Source organism: Ranitomeya imitator, chromosome 3 (genome assembly GCF_032444005.1).
Source record: "Ranitomeya imitator isolate aRanImi1 chromosome 3, aRanImi1.pri, whole genome shotgun sequence".
NCBI lineage: Eukaryota > Metazoa > Chordata > Amphibia > Anura > Dendrobatidae > Ranitomeya > Ranitomeya imitator.
In genome coordinates, this window is record NC_091284.1 from 741,465,405 (window position 1) to 741,484,480 (window position 19,076).

Here is a 19,076-nt window from a genome sequence, read left to right on the forward strand (position 1 = left end):
TGTGGGAGGAAACCGGAGTGCCCGGAGGAAACCCATGCAAACACGGAGAGAACATACAAACTCTTTGCAGATGTTGTCCTGGGTGGGATTAGAACCCAGGACTCCAGCGCTGCAAGGCTGCTGTGCTAACCACTGCGCCACCGTGCTGCTAATACATGACAAGCTGCGGTGTTCCTTACACCAGAAATCTTACTCCAGTCAGAGACTGGGGTAAGATTTTTGTTGTGGAGGACAGAGACACGCGCTACTTGTCGGATGCTACTGATTTATTAAGAGGAGTGCACTTCTTCATGCATCTGAGTCCAACACGCGCCCTCATCAAGACAAATGAGAAAATCGCCTATCTTGACGAATCAGACCCTATAACTATAAATTAGCAGAGAAAACTCAGTAAACCCAAACACAGTCTCATATAATTGCTTATATGGGTCATATAGTAGAAATTTAAGAAGAAGGTTTTCTAAACGACTTGTGATTTGAGGTTGGCCTGTATAGTTTGTCATTTTGGACACAATTCCATAAGGTGAAACAACAAATGGATTGACTTCTTGTCATGGTGAAGCAGAGAGGATGCCCAGCGTGTGGTGCAACACCAGGGAAGATGTACAAAGAGACCCTGGCGAAGGGAGAGGGGTCACCTCCTAACATAAACCTGAGTCTGATCCCTGCACTCCCTAACGTCCCTAGATAGGTCCTTCCCCCCATGCGTGATCACGTGCCTAAGCCCTCACTGGCCCTGAACTTACCCTGTCTAGTGCGCAGGCCAGTGAGACACTTGTCCCACTACTATAATAGGACAACAGGAGGAAGGTACGACAAACAGTGGGAAAATATACAACAAGTAACACCCCTTAGCCTCTCCACCACAAAACTTCACTGCTGCAACTGGAAGACCTCAGCTAATCTGGAGCCTGGCTCCTTCAAAGAGGTCAGTATAGATGAACTATAACCAGCAAGGAACGAAGCTAGGAGTGGGTTTATGTAGTGGAAGGTAGCGGTCATAAGTAGCTGCAGCTCAGAACTCAAGCTCCAAGTTCACAGACAAAGGGTCCTTAACCTTTTCAGCATTGAATGAAAGTAAATCCACTCCAATTCAAGGTAAATGAGAAACGGATCCCAAAGAGGACCTGCGATCTAATTGTGACCATCTGATCCCAGATCCTCCAAGAGTCACATCAGGACGTGAAACACCAGTGACACTTCTACAATGATCTTGGAACTTATTTGGGCAAGTCTGTGGCATGAATTACTTTTCACTGATCACACCTGACAACAATGTAAAAAATGCAAGATGTTAGATCTGTTTCTAATCAGACATATGACAAAAATATGACAAAAATGCGCCGGTAGAAAATGACCCAAAATATCAAGAGCATGGCCAGCTTTAGGAAGTGATCTCTGATTGTAATAGTATATATTGTTATATATATTTACTTTCATCACATCTATCCAGTCCCTGTGCTCTAAAAAAAAAAAAGTCTGTATCAGTTACATATTAGAGATATATTCGTTTTGCGACATCACTATTCCAGTTGCTGTAGAATGGTTTCACATTTTGTAATTTGCAGTCCCTCCCTGCTTGCTATTACTTATTAAGTTATTATAGTTATACTTGTTATGGGTTAATGATACACAATGAATGATAATAAATATTTGAATTTGCATAAACATAGTGAATATGACAGAAACAAGATGTGTGTAATCGCAATGATTGCTATATGACAACACCCTGGGTGTGCACATGAAGTATGAGAATGATGACACAGGAATCTGCTTCCTAATAAAAATACAAACTGAGGTCACGCATTGAACGTTTCCACATTCCACAACGGATCCAGCTAGTAAATCGAGACGCAGCAACATGTGCTTCACTATACAGTACGAGCTGGAGAATCGTGCATGCAGCCAGGCCTGGGGGGTTATCACTCATTTCTGGGCTATGAAACTGCATTGTAATCTTTCCAAAAAACTCTACATTGCCAATAGTTGCTCCAAACTAACCCATCTATTCAGTAACCTTGTGTGTTCCCCCACCCAGTGCTTCAATGGCGGAAAAAGAATAAGCTTCTCATCCGCTCTGATGTTCTTGATGAGGGCTTTGTCTCTCTCTCATCTTTTCTTAATAAATATCACCCTCACTCCCTGAACTTTCCTAAAGTTCACAATTGTAATCCATAATGTCCCTCATGTTGAACGTATTTGGTGGTCTTCCTTGGTAGAGTGTTATGATAAGGTAATTCAGTACCACAAAGGACATAGAGGTCAGAGCACATACAGTGACCTGACAATAACCCAAAAACATAGAACGAGCTCTGAGACGTGGGAACTCTGCTGACCGCAATCCCTAATCCTCTCCAACCACACTAGAGGCAGCCGTGGATTGCGCCTAACGCTCCCTATGCAACTCGGCACAGCCTGAGAAACTAGCTAGCCTGAAGATAGAAAATAAGCCTACCTTGCCTCAGAGAAATACCCCAAAGGAAAAGGCAGCCCCCACATATAATGACTGTGAGTTAAGATGAAAAGACAAACGTAGAGATGAAATAGATTTAGCAAAGTGAGGCCCGACTTTCTGAACAGAGGGAGGATAGGAAAGGTAACTTTGCGGTCAACACAAAACCCTACAAAAACCACACAAAGGGGGCAAAAAGACCCTCCGTACCGAACTAACGGCACGGAGGTACACCCTCTGCGTCCCAGAGCTTCCAGCAAGCAAGAAAAAACAAATAGACAAGCTGGACAGAAAAAACAGCAAACAAAATAGCAAAGCGGAACTTAGCTACGCAGAGCAGCAGGCCACAGGAACGATCCAGGAGGAAACAGGTCCAATACTAGAACATTGATAGGAGGCCAGGATCAAAGCACTAGGTGGAGTTAAAAAGAGCAGCACCTAACGACTTCACCACATCACCTGAGGAAGGAAACTCTGAAGCCGCAGTACCACTCTCCTCCACCACCAACGGAAGCTCACAGAGAGAATCAGCCGAAGTACCACTTGTGACCACAGGAGGGAGCTCTGCCATAGAATTCACAACAGTACCCCCCCCCTTGAGGAGGGGTCACCGAACCCTCACCAGAGCCCCCAGGACGACCAGGATGAGCCATATGAAAGGCACGAACAAGATCGGGAGCATGGACATCAGAGGCAAAGACCCAGGAATTATCTTCCTGAGCATAACCCTTCCACTTAACCAGATACTGGAGTTTCCGTCTTGAAACACGAGAATCCAAAATCTTCTCCACAATATACTCCAACTTCCCCTCCACCAAAACCGGGGCAGGAGGATCAACAGATGGAACCATAGGTGCCACGTATCTCCGCAACAATGACCTATGGAATACGTTATGTATGGAAAAAGAATCTGGAAGGTCAGACGAAAAGACACAGGATTAAGAACCTCAGAAATCCTATACGGACCAATGAAACGAGGTTTAAACTTCGGAGAGGAAACCTTCATAGGAATATGACGAGAAGATAACCAAACCAGATCCCTAACACGAAGTCGGGGACCCACATAGCGTCTGCGATTAGCGAAACGTTGAGCCTTCTCCTGGGACAAGGTCAAATTGTCCACTACATGAGTCCAAATCTGCTGCAACCTGTCCACCACAGTATCCACACCAGGACAGTCCGAAGACTCAACCTGCCCTGAAGAGAAACGAGGATGGAACCCAGAGTTGCAGAAAAACGGCGAAACCAAGGTAGCCGAGCTGGCCCGATTATTAAGGGCGAACTCAGCCAAAGGCAAAAAGGACACCCAGTCATCCTGATCAGCAGAAACAAAGAATCTCAGATATGTTTCCAAGGTCTGATTGGTTCGTTCGGTCTGGCCATTAGTCTGAGGATGGAAAGCCGAGGAAAAAGACAAGTCAATGCCCATCCTACCACAAAAGGCTCGCCAAAACCTCGAAACAAACTGGGAACCTCTGTCAGAAACTATATTCTCTGGAATGCCATGTAAATGAACCACATGCTGGAAGAACAATGGCACCAAATCAGAGGAGGAAGGTAATTTAGACAAGGGTACCAAATGGACCATCTTAGAGAAGCGATCACAGACCACCCAAATGACTGACATCTTTTGAGAGACGGGAAGATCTGAAATAAAAGCCATAGAGATATGTGTCCAAGGCCTCTTCGGGACCGGCAAGGGCAAAAGCAACCCACTGGCACGAGAACAGCAGGGCTTAGCCCGAGCACAAATCCCACAGGACTGCAAAAAAGAACGCACATCCCGCGACAGAGATGGCCACCAAAAGGATCTAGCCACTAACTCTCTGGTACCAAAGATTCCAGGATGACCAGCCAACACCGAACAATGAACCTCAGAGATAACTTTATTCGTCCACCTATCAGGGACAAACAGTTTCTCCGCTGGGCAACGATCAGGTTTATTAGCCTGAAATTTTTGCAGCACCCGCCGCAAATCAGGGGACATGGCAGACACAATTACTCCCTCTTTGAGGATACCCGCCGGCTCAGATAAACCCGGAGAGTCGGGCACAAAACTCCTAGACAGAGCATCCGCCTTCACATTTTTAGAGCCCGGAAGGTACGAAATCACAAAGTCAAAACGGGCAAAAAACAACGACCAACGAGCCTGTCTAGGATTCAACCGCTTGGCAGACTCGAGATAAGTCAAGTTCTTATGATCAGTTAAGACCACCACGCGATGCTTAGCTCCTTCAAGCCAATGACGCCACTCCTCGAATGCCCACTTCATGGCCAGCAACTCTCGATTGCCCACATCATAATTTCGCTCAGCAGGCGAAAACTTCCTGGAAAAGAAGGCGCATGGTTTCATCACCGAGCAATCAGAACTTCTCTGCGACAAAACAGCCCCTGCTCCAATCTCAGAAGCATCAACCTCGACCTGGAATGGAAGTGAAACATCTGGTTGACACAACACAGGGGCAGAAGAAAAACGACGCTTCAACTCTTGAAAAGCTTCCACAGCAGCAGAAGACCAATTGACCACATCAGCACCCTTCTTGGTCAAATCGGTCAATGGTTTAGCAATACTAGAAAAATTGCAGATGAAGCGACGATAAAAATTAGCAAAGCCCAGGAACTTTTGCAGACTTTTCAGAGATGTCGGCTGAGTCCAATCATGGATGGCTTGGACCTTAACAGGGTCCATCTCGATAGTAGAAGGGGAAAAGATGAACCCCAAAAATGAAACCTTCTGAACACCAAAGAGACACTTTGATCCCTTCACAAACAAAGAATTAGCACGCAGGACCTGAAACACCGTTCTGACCTGCTTCACATGAGACTCCCAATCATCCGAGAAGATCAAAATGTCATCCAAGTACACAATCAGGAATTTATCCAGGTACTCTCGGAAGATGTCATGCATAAAGGACTGAAACACTGATGGAGCATTGGCAAGTCCGAATGGCATTACTAGATACTCAAAATGGCCCTCGGGCGTATTAAATGCAGTTTTCCATTCATCGCCTCGCTTAATACGCACAAGATTATACGCACCACGAAGATCTATCTTGGTGAACCAACTAGCCCCCTTAATCCGAGCAAACAAATCAGATAACAACGGCAAGGGGTACTGAAATTTAACCGTGATCTTATTTAGAAGGCGGTAATCTATACAAGGTCTCAGCGAACCATCCTTCTTGGCTACAAAAAAGAACCCTGCTCCTAATGGCGACGATGACGGGCGAATATGCCCCTTCTCCAAGGACTCCTTCACATAACTCCGCATAGCGGCGTGCTCAGGCACAGATAAATTAAACAGTCGACCTTTTGGGAATTTACTACCAGGAATCAAATCGATAGCACAATCACAATCCCTATGCGGAGGTAGGGTATCGGACTTGGGCTCATCAAATACATCCCGGTAATCAGACAAGAACTCTGGAACCTCAGAAGGGGTGGATGACGAAATTGACAGAAATGGGACATCACCATGTACCCCCTGACAACCCCAGCTGGACACAGACATGGATTTCCAATCTAATACTGGATTATGGACTTGTAGCCATGGCAACCCCAACACGACCACATCATGCAGATTATGCAACACCAGAAAGCGAATAACCTCCTGATGTGCAGGAGCCATGCACATGGTCAGCTGGGTCCAGTACTGAGGCTTATTCTTGGCCAAAGGCGTAGCATCAATTCCTCTCAATGGAATAGGACACTGCAAGGGCTCCAAGAAAAACCCACAACGCCTAGCATACTCCAAGTCCATCAAATTCAGGGCAGCGCCTGAATCCACAAATGCCATGACAGAAAACGATGACAAAGAGCAGATCAAGGTAACGGACAGAAGAAATTTTGACTGTACCGTACCAATGGTGGCAGACCTAGCGAACCGCTTAGTGCGCTTAGGACAATCAGAGATAGCATGAGTGGAATCACCACAGTAGAAACACAGCCCATTCAGACGTCTGTGTTCTTGCCGTTCAACTCTGGTCAAAGTCCTATCGCACTGCATAGGCTCAGGTTTAAGCTCAGGTAATACCGCCAAATGGTGCACAGATTTACGCTCACGCAAGCGTCGACCGATCTGAATGGCCAAAGACATAGACTCATTCAGACCAGCAGGCATAGGAAATCCCACTATGACATCCTTAAGGGCTTCAGAGAGACCCTTTCTGAAAATAGCTGCGAGCGCACCTTCATTCCATTAAGTGAGTACGGACCACTTTCTAAATTTCTGACAATATACCTCTATCTCATCCTGACCCTGACACAGAGCCAGCAAATTTTTCTCTGCCTGATCCACTGAATTAGGTTCATCGTACAGCAATCCGAGCGCCAGGAAAAACGCATCGATATTACTTAATGCAGGATCTCCTGACGCAAGAGAAAATGCCCAGTCCTGAGGGTCGCCACGTAAAAAAGAAATAATGATCCTAACTTGTTGAACTGGGTCACCAGAGGAGCGAGGTTTCAAAGCCAGAAATAGTTTACAATTATTTTTGAAACTCAGAAATTTAGTTCTATCTCCAAAAAACAAATCAGGAATAGGAATTCTCGGTTCTAACATAGAATTCTGAACCACAAAGTCTTGAATATTTTGTACTCTTGCCGTGAGCTGATCCACACATGAAGACAGACTTTTAATGTCCATCGCTACACCTGTGTCCTGAACCACCCAAATGTCTAGGGGAAAAAAAAAGGCAAAACACAGTGCAGAGAAAAAAAAATGGTCTCAGAACTTCTTTTTTCCCTCTATTGAGAATCATTAGTACTTTGGGCCTCCAGTACTGTTATGATAAGGTAATTCAGTACCACAAAGGACATAGAGGTCAGAGCACATACAGTGACCTGACAATAACCCAAAAACATAGAACGAGCTCTGAGACGTGGGAACTCTGCTGACCGCAATCCCTAATCCTCTCCAACCACACTAGAGGCAGCCGTGGATTGCGCCTAACGCTCCCTATGCAACTCGGCACAGCCTGAGAAACTAGCTAGCCTGAAGATAGAAAATAAGCCTACCTTGCCTCAGAGAAATACCCCAAAGGAAAAGGCAGCCCCCACATATAATGACTGTGAGTTAAGATGAAAAGACAAACGTAGAGATGAAATAGATTTAGCAAAGTGAGGCCTGACTTTCTGAACAGAGCGAGGATAGGAAAGGTAACTTTGCGGTCAACACAAAACCCTACAAAAACCACGCAAAGGGGGCAAAAAGACCCTCCGTACCGAACTAACGGCACGGAGGTACACCCTCTGTGTCCCAGAGCTTCCAGCAAGCAAGAAAAAACAAATAGACAAGCTGGACAGAAAAAACAGCAAACAAAATAGCAAAGCGGAACTTAGCTACGCAGAGCAGCAGGCCACAGGAACGATCCAGGAGGAAACAGGTCCAATACTAGAACATTGACAGGAGGCCAGGATCAAAGCACTAGGTGGAGTTAAATAGAGCAGCACCTAACGACTTCACCACATCACCTGAGGAAGGAAACTCAGAAGCCGCAGTACCACTCTCCTCCACCAACGGAAGCTCACAGAGAGAATCAGCCGAAGTACCACTTGTGACCACAGGAGGGAGCTCTGCCACAGAATTCACAACAGTAGAGTGACCATCTCCCAACTATTCTTATTTTAACCCTCCCATGAAGCTGGCCTGTGCTTATGGTACCGAAGCATTAGACCCATCGGTGTAAGATCTCTTACAAAATTAGTAACAGTTTCCCAGAGGAGCCTTAAAGGTCCATTTACACTACATGATCACGGTAGTTAATCAATCGTCTTACCAGCTGATCGGCGGTCATTAGACAGACCGTCTGTCCTTCCACTGTGGACAGAGCGATCAATAATTGAGTGTTCTGTGCATATACACTGTCATTGTTTGTGACAGCACATGTCCAGATTATACAAGATTAAAAATCATTTCACTGGACAAATTATGAATTTGCTCATTTGGCCGGTGATTACACCGCACGGTTATCCGGAAACAAGAGTTCCTAGGAATGATCATTCACAATAATCAGCCGGTGTAAACGACCATTACTTAGAACTTATTATGTGTACTCTTCACAGATTCGCTGCTGGGAGTTAGACTTCAGGGGTTAGCCATACCAAACCCAAGCCTAGAGAAGAATACACAGAGCAGGTAAAGAACACTACACTTTATAATGAGTCACATTGATGTTTAATGTAGATAAATGTAAGAACATGCACTAGGGCAGAGGAAATATAATGTACAATTATGTACTAAATAGTAAAACACTGGGTAACAATGACACTAAAAAAGGCTTGGGCGTATGGGTGGACAGCAAACTCCACTTTAGTGACCAGTGCCAGGCAGCTACTGCCAAGGCTAATAAAATAATGGAATGTATTAAAAGAGGCAGAGATCCTCATGACGATAACATAGTTGTACCTCTACATTAGTCACTAGTGCGGCCACAGTTAGAATACAGTGTATTTGGTCTCCAGTGTATAATGACAGAGCTGAACTAAAGGGGGTGGGGATGTAAAAGGCTGTGGCATAAAGAATAAAATCCCCAGCCCAGTGTGGCATTTGTGCATGAGGACTGCCATCTACTGTCCAAACAGGACCCTACGGGACCAACCGAAAGTGGGAGAGTTTCAGGAGGGACAAATTTAGATGGAGCACCAGGTCAGGTGACTTAGATAACGTACAGTTAGGGCCAGAAATATTTGGACAATGACACAATTTTCGCGAGTTGGGCTCTGCATGCCACCACATTGGATTTGAAATGAAACCTCTACAACAGAATTCAAGTGCAGATTGTAACGTTTAATTTGAAGGGTTGAACAAAAATATCTGATAGAAAATGTAGGAATTGTACACATTTCTTTACAAACACTCCACATTTTAGGAGGTCAAAAGTAATTGGACAAATAAACATAACCCAAACAAAATATTTTTATTTTCAATATTTTGTTGCAAATCCTATGGAGGCAATCACTGCCTTAAGTCTGGAACCCATGGACATCACCAAACGCTGGGTTTCCTCCTTCTTAATGCTTTGCCAGGCCTTTACAGCCGCAGCCTTTAGGTCTTGCTTGTTTGTGGGTCTTTCCGTCTTAAGTCTGGATTTGAGCAAGTGAAATGCATGCTCAATTGGGTTTAGATCTGGAGATTGACTTGGCCATTGCAGAATGTTCCACTTTTTGGCACTCATGAACTCCTGGGTAGCTTTGGATGTATGCTTGGGGTCATTGTCCATCTGTACTATGAAGCGCCGTCCAATCAACTTTGCAGCATTTGGCTGAATCTGGGCTGAAAGTATATCCCGGTACACTTCAGAATTCATCCGGCTACTCTTGTCTGCTCTTATGTCATCAATAAACACAAGTGACCCAGTGCCATTGAAAGCCATGCATGCCCATGCCATCACGTTGCCTCCACCATGTTTTACAGAGGATGTGGTGTGCCTTGGATCATGTGCCGTTCCCTTTCTTCTCCAAACTTTTTTCTTCCCATCATTCTGGTACAGGTTGATCTTTGTCTCATCTGTCCATAGAATACTTTTCCAGAACTGAGCTGGCTTCTTGAGGTGTTTTTCTGCAAATTTAACTCTGGCCTGTCTATTTTTGGTATTGATGAATGGTTTGCATCTAGATGTGAACCCTTTGTATTTACTGTCATGGAGTCTTCTCTTTACTGTTGACTTAGAGACAGATACACCTACTTCACTGAGAGTGTTCTGGACTTCAGTTGATGTTGTGAACGGGTTCTTCTTCACCAAATTAAGTATGCGGCGATCATCCACCACTGTTGTCATCCGTGGACGCCCAGGCCTTTTTGAGTTCCCAAGCTCACCAGTCAATTCCTTTTTTCTCAGAATGTACCCAACTGTTGATTTTGCTACTCCAAGCATGTCTGCTATCTCTCTGATGGATTTTTTCTTTTTTTTCAGCCTCAGGATGTTCTGCTTCACCTCAATTGAGAGTTCCTTTGACCGCATGTTGTCTGCTCACAGCAACAGCTTCCAAATGCAAAACCACACACCTGGAATCCACCCCTGACCTTTTAACTACTTCATTGATTACAGGTTAACGAGGGAGACGCCTTCAGAGTTAATTGCAGCCCTTAGAGTCCATTGTCCAATTACTTTTGGTCCCTTGAAAAAGAGGACGCTATGTATTACAGAGCTATGATTCCTAAACCCTTTCTCCGATTTGGATGTGGAAACTATCATATTGCAGCTGGGAGTGTGCACTTTCAGCCCATATTATATATATAATTGTATTTCTGAACATGTTTTTGTAAACAGCTAAAATAACAAAACTTGTGTCACTGTCCAAATATTTCTGGCCCTAACTGTATAAGAGTCCAAACGGGAAGGTTTTGGTGCCAAGACGAGGGATGGTCAGGATGTGTGTCGAGGAAGATGCTGAGGCCAGGGTATCAGGCCGTGCCAGGAAGACTCGAATCAGCAGATTGTGGCGCGACTGGAATCAGAACCCAGACGGCGCCAGACAAGTTCCGGAACCCAGACGCTGTCAGTCAAGACCCAAAGACCAGACCGTAGCGTGTCAAGATCTGGGACTCAAATGACGCCAGTAAAGAGCCTCATGTCACCGGGTATGAGAAACAACCGTCGTTGGTCAAGCACCGAAGTTTCATGGGGAAGGATGCCTAAGGTGGTGAACGGGAGGCTGTTACTTTCAGCATGGACGTACGGTACAGAGGTTGGCCTGGGATAGGACAGCAGACAGGACAGGGCCTGGATGATACGAAGGAGGCCCAACGAGCCTTGCTAGACTTTGTCAGAAGGACTTGCGGCCTAGTGGGAAAAAACAGAGATCCCCACTAGTGCCTGTACTATAGGAAGAATAGTACAGTGACTTTCATAGTACTTGGAGCAATACTCCTGTTAGAAAGTTATAAGATTATAGAACAAGAGACTATTGTAATAAATATAGTGACCCTGAGGATTTATTGTATACCTTGTATTGCATATCTCATGCTATAATTACTCTTCTTTGCACTATTCATCGTTGCTATCAGGTACGGACTGTGGCTGGAATTCAGCCCTGGCATTTGAAATCACACAGGCCCATGCTGTGCCCATCTTCAAGCACCAGATGGGATATACTATTACTAATTTTACCCTCCGTGGAGGAAAGCAAGATTTACTACAAGACCAATATTTCTAATGATACCTCCGTCACAACTCTTTAACATTATGGGTGTCTTGAGAACACTGATTCTGTTAACAACGTAGCAGGCAATGTAGCCTACAACCAGACAGGCCCTTCTGGCATTTACCAGATGGCCAGTCCAGCCCTGGTTGCTATAGATACCACAATTTCCCGCCATGCTAGAAAAATAAATAGATTAATTGATTACTTCCACCTTGTACCTGTCTGCGTGTTGCATCCAGTCACCTGCTTATACAGAGAGGAACGAATAGGGTTATTAAGGGAATGGGTGGACTGCAATACGAGAACAGGTTATCAAATGGGGTTATTTAGTGTGGAAAAACAAAGGCTTAGGGGTGATCTTATTACAGTGCACAAATGTGAGGAACCAGTACAGAGATCTTTAAAATGATATTTCCACACCCATGTCTGAAATGGTGACAGGGGGGGAAACATTTAGAGGAAAGAAGGTTTATCATAATCACGGACGGCCATTTCATACTGTAAGAGCAATGAGACTATGGATCTCCCTGCAGGGCCGGTTTTAGGCAAGGTGGGGCCTTAGGCAAAAGTTTCAAATGGGGCCCCAAATGCTAACATATTGCACATCACACAGAAGAATTTCTGCTGTATTTACATGCACTGAGTTCATGCCGCTAAACAAGTATGATCGTCAATATTGAAGTCGTTCGCTTGTTTCCCGGCCTCTTTACACCAACTGAGAAAGAATGATGGGAACAGAACAATCACAATTAGACCAATCTGTCCCCATACAGTATCATGTTATCAGCAGCTCATCTGCAGTTTACATCATCAATGTGCTGCTGAGAACAATGATTTTTGCTCCCGCATAAACAATCACTCGATGAATAGGCAGCATTTTGCTTGTTTAGTATAATACACCCCATAGTCCTCCATGTATTATTATGTGCACCACAGTCCTTCATATTGTAAAATGCAAACCCCATAGTCCTCCTTATAATGTAATGTGCCCCATAGTCCTCCATATAGTATAATACACTCCCCATAGTTTTCCATATAGTATAATACACTCCCCATAGTCCTCAATATAGTATAATACACTCCCTATAGTCCTCCATATATTAAAATACAATCCTCAGTCCTCCATATAGTATTATACACTACCCAGTCCTCCATATAGTATAATACAATCCTCATAGCCCTCCATATATTAAAATACACTCCTCAGTCCTCCATATACTGTAGAATAATACGCTCCTCATAGTCCTCCATATATTAAAATACACTGCTCAGTCCTCCGTATGGTATAATACTCGCCTCACAGTGCTCCATATAGTATTATACACTTCCCATAGTCCTCCATATAGTATAATACACTCCTCATAGTCCTCCATATATTAAAATACACTGCCCAGTCCTTCATACAGTATAATACACTCCTCGGTCCTCCATATAGTATAATATACTCCTCAGTCCTCCATATGGTATAATACACTCATCATAGTCCTCCATATATTAAAATAGACTGCTCAGTCCTCAATATAGTATAATATACTCCTCATAGTGCTCCATATAGTATAATGCACCGCCATAGTCATCCATGTAGTACAATTCACTTCCCATAGTATAATGCACCCCATAGTTCTTCATATAGTATAATGTATTCCCCATAGTCCTCGATACAGTATAATGCAGGCCACATATAGTATAATGCTGCCACCCCACAGAGTATAATGCAGCCACCCTACAAAATATAATGAAGCCCCATGAGTATAATGCAGCCCCGTGATACAATATAATGCAACCCCCATAGAATACAATGCAGCCCCCTCATATAGTATAATGCAGCCCCTCCATAGAATATATGGTAGCCCCCTCATAGAGTATAATGTAGCCCCCCCATAAAATATAATGTAGCCCCTCCATAGAAGACAATGTAGCCCTCCTTATATAGTATAATGCAGCCCTCATAGAATATAATGTAGCCCCCTCATAGAGTATGATGCAATCATCCCTCATAGAATATAATAAATTTAATACATAGAATATTGTTAGGGCTAGCAGAACGCACCAAATAATTAGAGAAAAGGAATAAGGTGCGTTCGCAGCCCGGGGTCCACCGTGCAAAGATGGAACCTGCTGCTAAGCAATGACGGACTATATGGTGGTACAGTGAGGATACACACAGGGGTTAGCTTCACCCTGTGTGAAAGAAGCGAACCCTGTTGTGTCACAGGGCCGCAGTACCGCACGTAACAGAAATAATAAAGTGGCACGAGCGTGCATGTGGTGCGGCACTGGCGGACGCCACTACCCACCCAGACTTGGGTTTGGAAAGCGCAGTGATAGCGCACGGCGCCACACTGGCGGTCACAGCAATAGACGCTGTTTGTGTACAAGTGTTGGTAACAAGTCGAGCGCTAGATTACAATCATCCTCCTTATGCGAGCATTGAAACACAAGGGAGGGGATGTTTAAAGAGCGACTTTCACTCACAACACACACACACATCAACAAGTGTATGCTAGCGCATGGCCGTGCGGCCATGCGAACCTTTTATAGCTGCAGCAAGTTCAGGACTTTCCCAGAAGACCAATGAGAACTGCTACAGTAACTGAGCAACTTCAGGACCTTCCTAGAGGACCAATAGGAGCTACTGCAGTACCTGAGCATGTGACCCCAGACCTTCACTGAGAGGTCTTCCTTTGGACATGCTCAGAAGGGGAAAAGCAGAGACGTCTGCTCGCCGCTGATCAGTACAGGCTGCAATGGCAGAGCCTGGAAAGGCAGCAGTAACCCTTTGCACAGAATCAGACTGAGCGAGACGCTGGGAGACCGCAGCAGACATGGCTCGAGATTCCCCCTGTGCAGCAGCGGGAACTCGACTCCTAACAGAATATAATGTAGCCCCCAAGAGAATATAATACAGCCCACCTCCCCATAGAATATAATGTAGCCCCATCAAAGAGTTTGATGCAATCCTCCCCATAGATTATAATACAGCCCCCATATAATATAATACAGCCCACTCATAGAATATAATGTAGGCCCCCATAGAATATAATACAGCCCCACCACAAAATATAATATAGCCCCCATAGAATATAATACAGACCTCATAGAATCTAAAACAGCCCCCATAGAATATAATGTAGGCCCCCATAGAATCAAATACAGCCCCTCGCAAAGAATCTAATACAGCCCCCCATAGAATCTAATGTAGGCCCCCATAGAATCTAATACAGCTCCCCCCAGAGAATGGCCCCACAGTCCAGTAATCACTCATTGATATATTAAAAAAACCCACACAATCCTCACATCTCCTCGTGCTCCATGCTGCTCCCGTCTCCACAGCTGCAGTCTGCCCGACACACAGCAGGTACGTGATGATGTGACATCATTGCGCACCCACAGTGTCAAAGGCAGAGAGGAATGATGGGACACAGAGCATCAGCTGACCCTCTCTCCTCCATCATTGCTTTGAACTGTACCGGCGTCTAAGACGCCGGTATAGTTGAATGAGTCAGCGCTGGTGGGGGGACAGTCAGTGATGGCAGGGGGAAATCGATGCTGGCGACAGGCTGGGGGCCCCTGGGGGAGCAGGGCCCTAGGCAGATGTCTGGTCTGCCTGCTGCCAACGCCGGCCCTGTCTCCCTGCCACATTATTATTATTTATTTATATAGCACCATTAATTCTATGATGCTGTACATGAGAATGGGTTACATCAAAATACAAATATCACTTACAGTAAGCAAACTAACAATGACAGACTGATACAGAGAGGCGAGGACCCTGTCCTTGCAGGCTTACATTCTACATGATGTCTTAATGAACCAACCATTTAGGGCAAATACCACTTTATATGCTCCGCCATAATGCATATACAGAAACCAAAAAACAAATGGACAGCAGAGCTAAAAATAACTAATTTATTGAAGAATATATTAAAAAATTTGTAATAATTTTTTTTTCCGAGGAAGCTATTGTGCGAAACGCGCGTCGGGGCATTCTATTCCACGTACAGCTACCGGTTGGTTCACAGGCTATTATTTATTATTTATGCAGCTTTTCTATTGTATGGTTTTTTTCCCCTCTTTATATATTTATTCATATGCTGCTTTTTGTACCCTGCTATATATGAACCCTCCTCTATATTTAGCCCTGTCCTATTTAGCTTTGCTCTTATGAGAGATTCACTCCGTTAAAAGGTTTTTTTTTTTTCCCTATATTTATTGGGTATCATTGTTTCCTAATATGGTTGGTAGTGTTTTTACCATTTCCATGTATGTTACATATTAAACTGTTTATATATCACTGCCTTTATAAGCCTTATATGACAGGAGTAGCTTACATTCTATTGCTTATATTTATTATCGGTGTGGCTATTTGTATGTGGCACTATTGTGTTGCTTTCCCCTCTTCTTTTGCATCATTTATTATTATTTTCATTATTGTTGTTCTAAAATTTTTTTTATAAATTCTTCAATAAATTAGTTATTTTTAGCTCTGGTGTCCATTCCTCATGGTGTCTTAATGGTTGATTCACTACAAAAGTACACTGCCCTCTCTCTGTACTCATTAACGTACTCTCGGTACACTCTCTGTATTACACATCACCATCCTCTGTGCACACCACCAACCTCTATATGCAAGTAACTGCCCTTCATATAAACGTCACTGCCCCCTCTGTATACACATCACCAATCTCTATATACACATCACCATCCCCTCTATGTACACGTCACTGCTCTCTCTCTCTCTCTCTATATATAGTGTCTTGCGAAAGTATTCGGCTCCCTGGAACTTTTCAATCTTTTCCCACATATCATACTTCAAACATAAAGATACAAAATGTAAATTTTTGGTGAAGAATCAACAACAAGTGGAACACAATTGTGAAGTTGAACGAAATGTATTGGTTATTTTACATTTTTGTGGAAATTCAAAAACTGAAAAGTGGGGGGAGCAATATTATTCGGCCCATTTAACTTAATAAATGTTGTGCCACCTTTTTCTGCGATTACAGCTGCAAGTCCCTTGGGGTATGTCTCTATCACTTTTGTACATCGAGAGACTGAAATTCTTGCCCATTCTTCCTTGGCAAACAGCTCGAGCTCAGTGAGGTTTGATGGAGATCGTTTGTGAACAGCAGTTTTCAGCTCTTTCCACAGATTCTCAATTGGATTGAGGCCTGGACTTTGACATTCTAACACCTGGATACGTTTATTTGTGAACCATTCCATTGTAGATTTTGCTTTATGTTTGGAATCATTGTCTTGTTGGAAGACAAATCTCCGTCCCAGTCTCAGGTCTTTTGCAGACTCCAACAGGTTTTCTTCAAGAATGGTCTTGTATTTGGCTCCATCCATCTTCCCATCAATTTTAGCCATCTTCCCTGTCCCTGCTGAAGAAAAGCAGGCCCAAACCATGATGCTGCCTCCACCATGTTTGACAGTGGGGATAGTGTGTTCAGGGTGATGAGCTGTGTTGCCTTTACACCAAACATATCGTTTGGCATTGTTACCAAAAAGTTCGATTTTGGTTTCATCTTACCAGAGCACCTTCTTCCACATGTTTGGAGTGTCTCCCAGGTGGCTTATTGCAAACTTTAAACAACACTTTTTATGGATATCTTTGAGAAATGGCTTTCTTCTTGCCACTCTTCCATAGAGCCAGATTTGTGCAGTGTACGACTGATTGTTGTCCTATGGACAGACTGTCCCACCTCAGCTGTAGATCTCTGCAGTTCATCCAGAGTGATCATGGGCCTCTTGGCTGCATCTCTGATCAGTCTTCTCCTTGTTTGAAATGAAAGTTTAGAGGGATGGACAAGTCTTGGTAGATTTGCAGTGGTATGATACTCCTTCCATTTCAATATGATCGCTTGCACAGTGCTCCTTGGGATGTTTAAAGTATTAGAAATCATTTTGTATCCAAATCTGGCTTTAAACTTCTCCACAACAGTATCACGGACCTGCCTGTTGTGTTCCTCGGTCTTTATGATGCTCTCTGTGTTTCAAACAGAACCCTGAGACTATCACAGAGCAGGAGAATTTATACGGAGACTTGATTACACACAGGTGGATTATATTTATCATAATTAGGCATTTAGGACAGCATTGGATCATTCAGAGATCCACAATGAACTTCTGGAGTTAAGCCCCCGTCACACTAAGCGAGGTCGCTAGCGAGATCGCTGCTGAGTCACAAGTTTTGTGACGCAACAACGACCTCAGTAGCGATCTCGCTATGTTTGACATGTAGCAGCGACCAGGCCCCTGCTGTGAGATCGCTGGTCGTGTCGGAATGCCCTGGACCTTTTTATGATCGTTGAGGTCCCGCTGGGTAGCACACATCGCTGTGTTTGACACCTTACCAACGACCTCGTTGACGACTCAGACACCGACACATAGGCGTGCATTTGCGTTGCCTTTTCCGCACCCCTCCGCTCCGATTGATGGTCGCTACTGCGTTCTGATTGGCGGTCATGCCTTCAACAGAAGGCGACATAGTAGCGCTTCCATCCTTTGTTCCTGACCGCGTGGTGGTTTGCAGGCCCGAGAACTCTACAACGATCTGCAAACCACCACGCGGTCAGGAACAAAGGATGGAAGCGCTACTATGTCGCCTTCTGTTGAAGGCATGACCGCCAATCAGAACGCAGTAGCGACCACCAATCGGAACTGAATGGGCGCGGAAAAGGCAACGCAAATGCACGCCTGTGTGACTACAACGTCACACAGGACGTCCCTCATCGAGGTCTGAATCGTCAAAATAGCTGCCATGTGACAGGGTCACAACGACCAACGACATCGTTGTACAGGTCGCTACAGGTCCCCGCATCACTGCTGCGTCGTTGGGAAGATCTCACTGTTTGACATCTCACCAGCGACCACATAGCGACGCAGCAACGATCCCTGACAGGTCGTATCGTTGTCGGATCGCTTTAGCGTCGCTAAATGTGACGGGGCCTTTAGTTTGTTTCACTGAAAGTAAAGGGGCCGAATAATATTGCACGCCCCACTTTTCAGTTTTTGAATTTCCACAAAAATTTAAAATAACCAATAAATTTCGTTCAATTTCCACTTGTTGTGGATTCTTCACCAAAAATTTACATTTGGTATCTTTATGTTTGAAGCATGATATGTGGGAAAAGGTTGAAATGTTCCAGGGAGCAGAATACTTTCGCAAGGCACTGTATACAGTATATACAGCCCTGGAAAAAACCCCATCAGTAGATAAATTCAGCGCCAGAACTCCCATCAGTAGATGAATGCAACCAGGGCCGGCGTCAGCACCCGGCGTACCCGGGCAAGTGCCGGGGCCCTGGGGAGACAGGGGGGCCCATTCAGAGCTGGCGTTAGGGGCAGGCAGCTGCCTAGGATCCCTGCTCCCCCAGGGCCCCTCAGCTAGCGGCACATCACGCAGCCACTATGGGGCCTCTGTGAGGCAGGGGGGCCCGCCTGTCACCAGCGCCAACTACCCCGCCGCCGCATTGAA

At 44.7% G+C, this 19,076-nt stretch overlaps 1 protein-coding gene across 1 annotated transcript in view; it reads right to left on the reverse strand.

Moving 5' to 3' along the window:
• DLEU7 (deleted in lymphocytic leukemia 7) overlaps window positions 1-19,076 on the reverse strand; it is a 42,062-nt gene that overhangs the window by 21,973 nt on the left and 1,013 nt on the right. The window lies entirely within an intron of this gene.